Source organism: Octodon degus, unplaced genomic scaffold, assembly GCF_000260255.1.
Source record: "Octodon degus isolate 3935 unplaced genomic scaffold, OctDeg1.0 scaffold00018, whole genome shotgun sequence".
NCBI lineage: Eukaryota > Metazoa > Chordata > Mammalia > Rodentia > Octodontidae > Octodon > Octodon degus.
Window position 1 is genome coordinate 22,221,147 of NW_004524594.1, and position 6,849 is coordinate 22,227,995.

At 41.9% G+C, this 6,849-nt stretch overlaps 1 protein-coding gene and 1 pseudogene across 1 annotated transcript in view; both read right to left on the reverse strand.

Moving 5' to 3' along the window:
* The window catches only part of Pacs1 (phosphofurin acidic cluster sorting protein 1), a 218,023-nt gene that overhangs the window by 96,959 nt on the left and 114,215 nt on the right, over nucleotides 1–6,849 (reverse strand). The gene's annotated exons all lie outside the window — the stretch shown is intronic.
* Nucleotides 2,559–3,205, reverse strand: LOC101584875 (annotated as a pseudogene).

Below are 6,849 nucleotides of genomic sequence, written 5' to 3' on the forward strand. Positions count from 1 at the left end.
TCTTGAACATCCACCTACCCGAGAGACATCTTAGCAGTAACTGGCATGTCATGACAAGCAGCCCGTGTTCAGAATACCACAATGACAGGCACTCCCAACTGGGGTGCTTTGTTAGGGTGTTGGGACCAAATGATCTTGTCTAACTTTCCTCATGGTCTCAGGGTTCCCTGTTAAGAGAGACACAAAGTTTCATCTGAGAATGTAGGGAAGAGGCAACTGGAAACCCAGAAGTAATGAGGCAAGGTTTTTAAAATGTAGCTCTGGCCAGGCATGGTGGTACACACCTGTAATCCTATCACTTTGGAAGGCTAAGACAAGAGGACTGCAAGTTTGAACCTAGCCTGGGAAATTCAGAGACTTAGCAAGGCTATCTTAAAAATAAAAAAAAAAATTTAAAAATAAGAAGAGGGCTGAGGATGTAGCTTAGTGTCAGTATCATAGATAGCTAAGTTAGTTAGGAGTATTATAGACAATCAGATAGGATCAGGTCCTTGAGAGTCAGTATAAAAGATGAGAACACATTACAACTGTGGATATGTCACAGGCCAGGTCTCAAGATAAAGATGGAATGACCAGGCCCATGTGCTTCCTCAAAGAATAAGCAATAAATTGAAGATTATACTATAATTAGTATCACCCAATAATGTCTAGATAGGCATTCGTCACCCAGGTGGGTGACCAGGACCTCCTGAGCCATCTCTTCCTAAAAAGGCCCTTGTTCTTTCCACGTACACTTGCTATGTGAGTTGCTTTAATATAGAGTTAAGTTAGGTAGGAATACTATAGACAGTCAGACAGGACTAGGCCCTTGAAGTCAGTGCAGAAGATAAGAACATATATAACTGTGGCTGAAGGTTCACTCACTGAAGGCCAAGTCTCAAGAAAAAGATTGAATAGCTGCACCTACATACTGTTAGGTTTTTCAGTGGTGAGGCAGAGAAGCAAGAGTAAAAGAAAAGGATGGAAAAGGCCTTTATTGAGATTAAGCAGGACACAGAAAGGATAAATAGCAAGGAGATGGGGTGATCCTCTGACCTGAGACAGAAAGGCTGAGACTTCATGGACTTTTGCTCAGGGCGGAGTTTGAGGGGCAGGTTCAGTGACACAAAAGGAGCTGATTGGGGGCTCCCTTGTGTGTGTAGGAAAGTTATCTAGTACTGGGGTTGGGAAGAAGGAGGAAGTGATCATTGGGAAGATAAGCTGTTGTTTTTGGGATTCCAGTATGTTGAATCAGGGTCATGATAATTTAGTAGTTTGTACTTGGGCTGGAACCTATCACATACCTCCCTGAGGGATAAAAATAAAGATCAACATTCTAAATAGGTATCAGAAACCCAAGTGGGTGACCAGGACTTCCTGACTCATCTCTTCCAAAAAAGGTCTTTATCCTTGGGCCTGTGAGACAGCTCAGCTGACTAAGTGCCTGCTTAGGCAAGCGCAGGGACTGGGGTTCAATCTCCAGCACCAAAGCTCAGTGCTGGGGAGGCGAGAACAGGAGGATCACTACAAGTCCAAGCTGTGTAGTGAGACCCTGTACCAAATACATAAAAGAAAAAAAAGGTCCTTATCTTTTCCATGTACATTTGCTACTATGTGACTTGCTTTCCCAATGGATCAATATTACCTAAGCAACTATACTTGTAATTGTTTTGTCCCATTTGCTCTATAAAATCTTCTTTATAAAGTGGCAACAAACTTTCTGGGTCCCCTCCTGTTTCTCTTAGGAGCTATCTCTCCCTCACTAAAATGTTCTACTTCTTTCTTTATTTGGTACAGGGTCTAGCTATGCAGTTTGGACTCAGTGATCCTCCTGTCTCAGCCTCTCCAGTGTATACCACCACGATGGGTTTTGGTAGCCAGCACCACATGCCTGGGATTCCTGGGCCAGCACAGCATATGGTACTCAGGGATCACGGGTCCTGGCACTTGCCTGGCAGGTGCTTAGACCACCGAGCTATCTCCCTAGGCCCCGAACTTCCTACTCTTAATCTCTGTTGTTCCTCAGAATACATGCTTCAACTTTAGGGAACATGAACCCAGCATATCAGACATCTAGCATACTGGGAATATACTTCATCTATATCATTTAGAGGTCCTATATCACTGCTTCCTCACTGGATCTGTATTACCTAAGTGGCTATACTTGTAATCTTAATAGCTGAGTATAATTTTGTCCAATCTTGAACCCACCTCACCTCCTGGTTTTGTTCAATAAAACACCCTTGAGAAGCAGGGTCATCAAGCAACCCACTTTCTGGGTGTCCTTCTGTCTTCCTTACACAGAAGCTATCATTCTCTCAATAAACTCTTCCTACTCTTAACCTTCGTCATTCCTATAATTCAGTCCTTGATTTTCAAAAATATAAACTCAGCATTTTGGACATCTAGCCGGTTGAGAGTTAAAATATTTCCCTTATATTATGTGGTGGTCCACATATCATCCGCCCTGTATTAAAGTGGAGTCCACAGAACCCCAGAAGCTGTCTCTCAGGAGCTGTCTTTCTCTGAATAAATTTTTCTTACTCTTAACCCTTATTTTTTTTTTTTTCTTTAAGAAAATTTATTCGTACCTCTACAAGGAACTAGGATAAGCATGTGAAAGTCATACATTTAGGAAGTGGGTTGACACGCCATTCTTTTCAACACAGGCAGTTGCTGCATTATTCCTGGGCGTTCACAATCCAGCCAGCATGGAGAACTCTGCTACTCTGTTTTGGCCTTTATAGCTGCTTCCTCTCTCAGACGAGCTTTCTTTTCTAAGTTCAAGCTTGTTAAAGACTCATTTCTTTTGGCAGCCTTCTTGCCCTCTATGACCATCACAACGCACCCCAGCACCGTCAGGGCAATCATCACGTAGCTGATCTTCACCCGCACCTTGTTCTTTGCGGCGTCAAGCATTTCAAAGGAGATAGTCTCTGGAATTTGGTCCTTGCTCTGGAAGCGACCGGACCATATCAGGATCCTCTTCTCCCAGTCCGTGGGTTTGTGCAGCGGCACTCTGTGGCTGTAAGTGCTGGTTGGAGCTTTGTGACTTTCCTGTGGTTTGGTGCAAAATCCATTCATTCTCTTCAAATCAGAGTTCCTGGTAAACCATAGTGATGAGAAAGTATGGCTTTCATGTAACCTAAAAAAATTTCCCGCCGCTAGGCGAAGGCTGCGGAGGCTCCCCATGGCCGCCTGCTCCGCGGACTGCACAGCACCTCTGGTCTCTTAACCCTTATTGTGCCTTATACTTCATTCTTCAATTTTTGGGAACACAAATGTGGTGTATCTGACATCTAGAAGGTTGGGAGTTATATTATTTTCTCTATCACTAAGCCCTGAACTTAGTCCCCACTACCATAACATTTGCACAATGCACACAAAAAATAGTTTTGGCTCCTAGGCACGATGTCACATGCCTGTAAGCTAGCTATTTGCTTGCATGGGCAACTTAGTGAGACCCTATCTCAAAAACAAACAAACAAATGTAGCTCCATCCCAGGATCATGGTGTAGGGACAGGGGACACTGCAGATAAGAAAGAAAGGATAAAGGCCTCACTGAGCTTTATTAAAAATTAATATAGGGCAGGGGACATAGCTCAGAAGCATAAGTGCATACCTGGCAAGTACAAGGCCCCAAGTTCAATCCCTGGCACTGCAAAAAAAAAAAAAAAAAAAAAAAAAAAAAGATTTCTACAGCTAGACTCCAGAAATTAAAAGGGCAACAGTCCATAATGTCCTCCACCTTCTACCAAAGAACAGAGAAAAGTTGTATGGCCAGGAGAAATCCAAAGCTAGTCACAGTAAATCAGATTCTTAGTGGGACAAAGATGTCAATAATAAGAGCTGCAGCCAGGAGTTCCAGAAGGAATGCACCTTCAAATTCTCCCCATTCATCCAGAGTAGTGTTTTGTCATTTCTTTTCCTTCTTACCCATCATCTCTGCTTCTTTTATTCTTTACCAACACTGGGTTTAAGATCACTGAGTGCTGCAGTTTCCGGCAAAGCAGTTGCATGACAAAGCAGAGCAGTAGCTGCTGTCCATCCCTGGACATAACAGTATGGTAGCATGGTGTGGTGTACAACCATCCCCAGATGTTACAAAAGAATTCATTTCTGAAACTAGATAGGTGAGGAATTGATCTGTATTCCTTCTGCAGTGAGACTTGAAGAAACTTTCTTTTTTTTTTATTTTTGGTAGGACAGTTTCAATAATTAACAAACTGCATACATTCTTCCTAGTGGTTATTTGCTGTACAAGATGCAGACATGATATCCTATTCACAAACTCTATTAGAACAAATCCTCCTATTCATTAAGAGAATGTAACTATATATCTATCCTAACCACTTTGAACACAGATACAAAAATGGACATACATCTGTATCCCCTTTTTTGTTTAGTTCTGTTATTTGAATATTATAGGTGTGTTAACTCAGCAAAATATTCTAAAAGAGTCCAGTAGTCCATAATAGTATTGGGGCTTCCACTTCACTGGCTGAAGGAACTTTCTTGAAAGAAGAAATTTTCAATTCTGTGAAGTGCAAACAAAACACAGCAATAGCATACGGCCAAATACAAAAGATCTTTCCAGTTTTCCAGTTCTGGAGACATCACTGGCAGACAAACACTTCCACTTCACAATGTTGTAGGTAGCTAAATTAGATAGAAATATTAGAGGCAGTCAGACAGGACAAGGCCCTCAAGGAGATAACATGAAGAAAGACAAGATACATTGCAACTGTGAGACAGTGGGCCAGACTAAGACCAAAGATGGAACAAATGCTTACCTCCCTAAAGATAAGCATCTGGGATTGATCATCACCTTGAGGAAGCCAGAAGAGTCACTAATCCAACCATCACCAGCTGGCTCCTGGATAAACTCCTGTTCTATATTCGTGCCTGCTTGCTACGTGACTCACTTCACCATTCAGTCCTGGATTTAATCAATTTTACCTGAGAAACAGTATTTGTAATCACTGGTTGACCATAGTTTTGTCCCACCTCATGCCCACCTACATGAGTTCCCATGTTATCCATCTTAGACCTGCCTCACCTCTTGGTTTTACTCTATAATAAAGTCCCTGCAAGATACAGCTTCCTGGGGACAACTTCTTGGGCCCCCCTTCTGTCCCTCTCAGACAGAAGCTTTTTTCCGCCAATAAATATATTCTACTCTTAACCTCCATTTGTTCCTAAAATTCATTCTTCCATTTTAGAGAACATGAACTTGACCCTAATACCTCCCAAGTTGGAAGTTTCATTTCCCCCATATCAACAGGAACTGAAGAGCCAGCATAAAGGAAAACACCATGCCGTTATTTCAGCTCCCTTCCCTATCTTGCTTGCCTTCTCTCTCCTTTCTTTATTCCCTTCCTGCAAATATTCAGCTGCTGACAAATTCTTACTATGTTTAAACAAAACAAGAACATGGAATACGAATTTAAGATGTTTTCTCTAAAAGGCAATTAACATCGTAAAAAATAGGTCATGTTGGGGGCTGAAATAACTTGCCATTTTACCTTTATATGGCACACTTGGAAGTATTGTATAACTAGCCAGTTTTCTGTTTGTGCAGAGAAACATCTCCCTACCCATCCTACCCCATGGCAAGACCCAGTTTGCCTTAGAGAAACTACTGAGGACCAGCTTGACATGGTATAGAGCAGGCAGTGATGATACAAAAATAAAGTGAATTGAGAATCAGTCCTAGGCCCAAGTGACTTGTAGAGAGGCCAATGTCTGTTGTGGGGGATGAAATTAGTCCCCAGGCCAAGGTCAGGACCAAAACTAATGGGGGAGAGAAGGGAGGCAGGGAATGTAGCTCAGCAGTGTAGTCCCTGCCTAGCAAGCACTAGATCCTGAGTTCCCAACACCAAAAAACAAAACAACTAGTAAATTGTCTGTGAAGTCCTGGTACCTCAAAACAAGAGAAACACTATGTCTGGGCTTTGACTTGCCCAAATTCCTTCTAGGTCAGTAATCTCAGTTATCAGATAATCAGGTTATTATAGACAGCCAAATTAGGTAAAAATATAGTAGGCAGTCAGACAAGGCTGGGCCCTCAAGGGAGTCAGCACAAAAAATGAAAAATCCATCAGCACTGTGACTAGAGGCACATCTACAGATTTTAAATGGACATGGTGGAGCATGCCTGTAATCCCAGGACATAGGAGGCTGAGGCAGGAGGATCACTGCAAATTCAAGACCATCCTGGGCTACAAAGTGAGCGCAAGGCCAGCCTGAATTGTATAGTGAGACCCTGTCTCAAAAAAAAAAAAAACAAACCTAAACAACAACAAAAATAAAATAAAATCACAGTGGCTACTTTTACATACTTCCCTAAAGGCTGAATGGAAGCTTGGGATTACTGGTATTACCCTTTTGAGATTTTCCATGATCTTGTTAGGGGTAGGCCATCTTCTCCTACTTAATACTAAGACTAAGACCACTAAAACTAAAGACAAGACTGAGACTACAGATTAATCAAGATTAATGATGTCACCCATGTACCCTTGCTAGCATTAAATCAATATTACCTAAGTGACTCTACCTGCAATCTTATTGGTTGATCTTAATTTTGACTCATGCTATACCCATCTCATGATATTGCTCTATAAGACTGCCTTTGAGAGGTAGGCTTGCTGGCAAACTATTTGGGACCCCCTGTCTCTCAGAAGTTATTCCTATTCCCCATTCCCTCATCCCTATCCCCCATTCCTTTTCTTTAATAAATTTTCCTTTTTTTTTTTTTTTTTTTTTAGAACAAGGGATTGAACTCAGGACGCTGTGTTTGCCAGACAAGCATTTATTCTACTGAGCTATCTCCCCTGCCCTCAAATTTTCCTACTCTTTTTTTTTCAAAG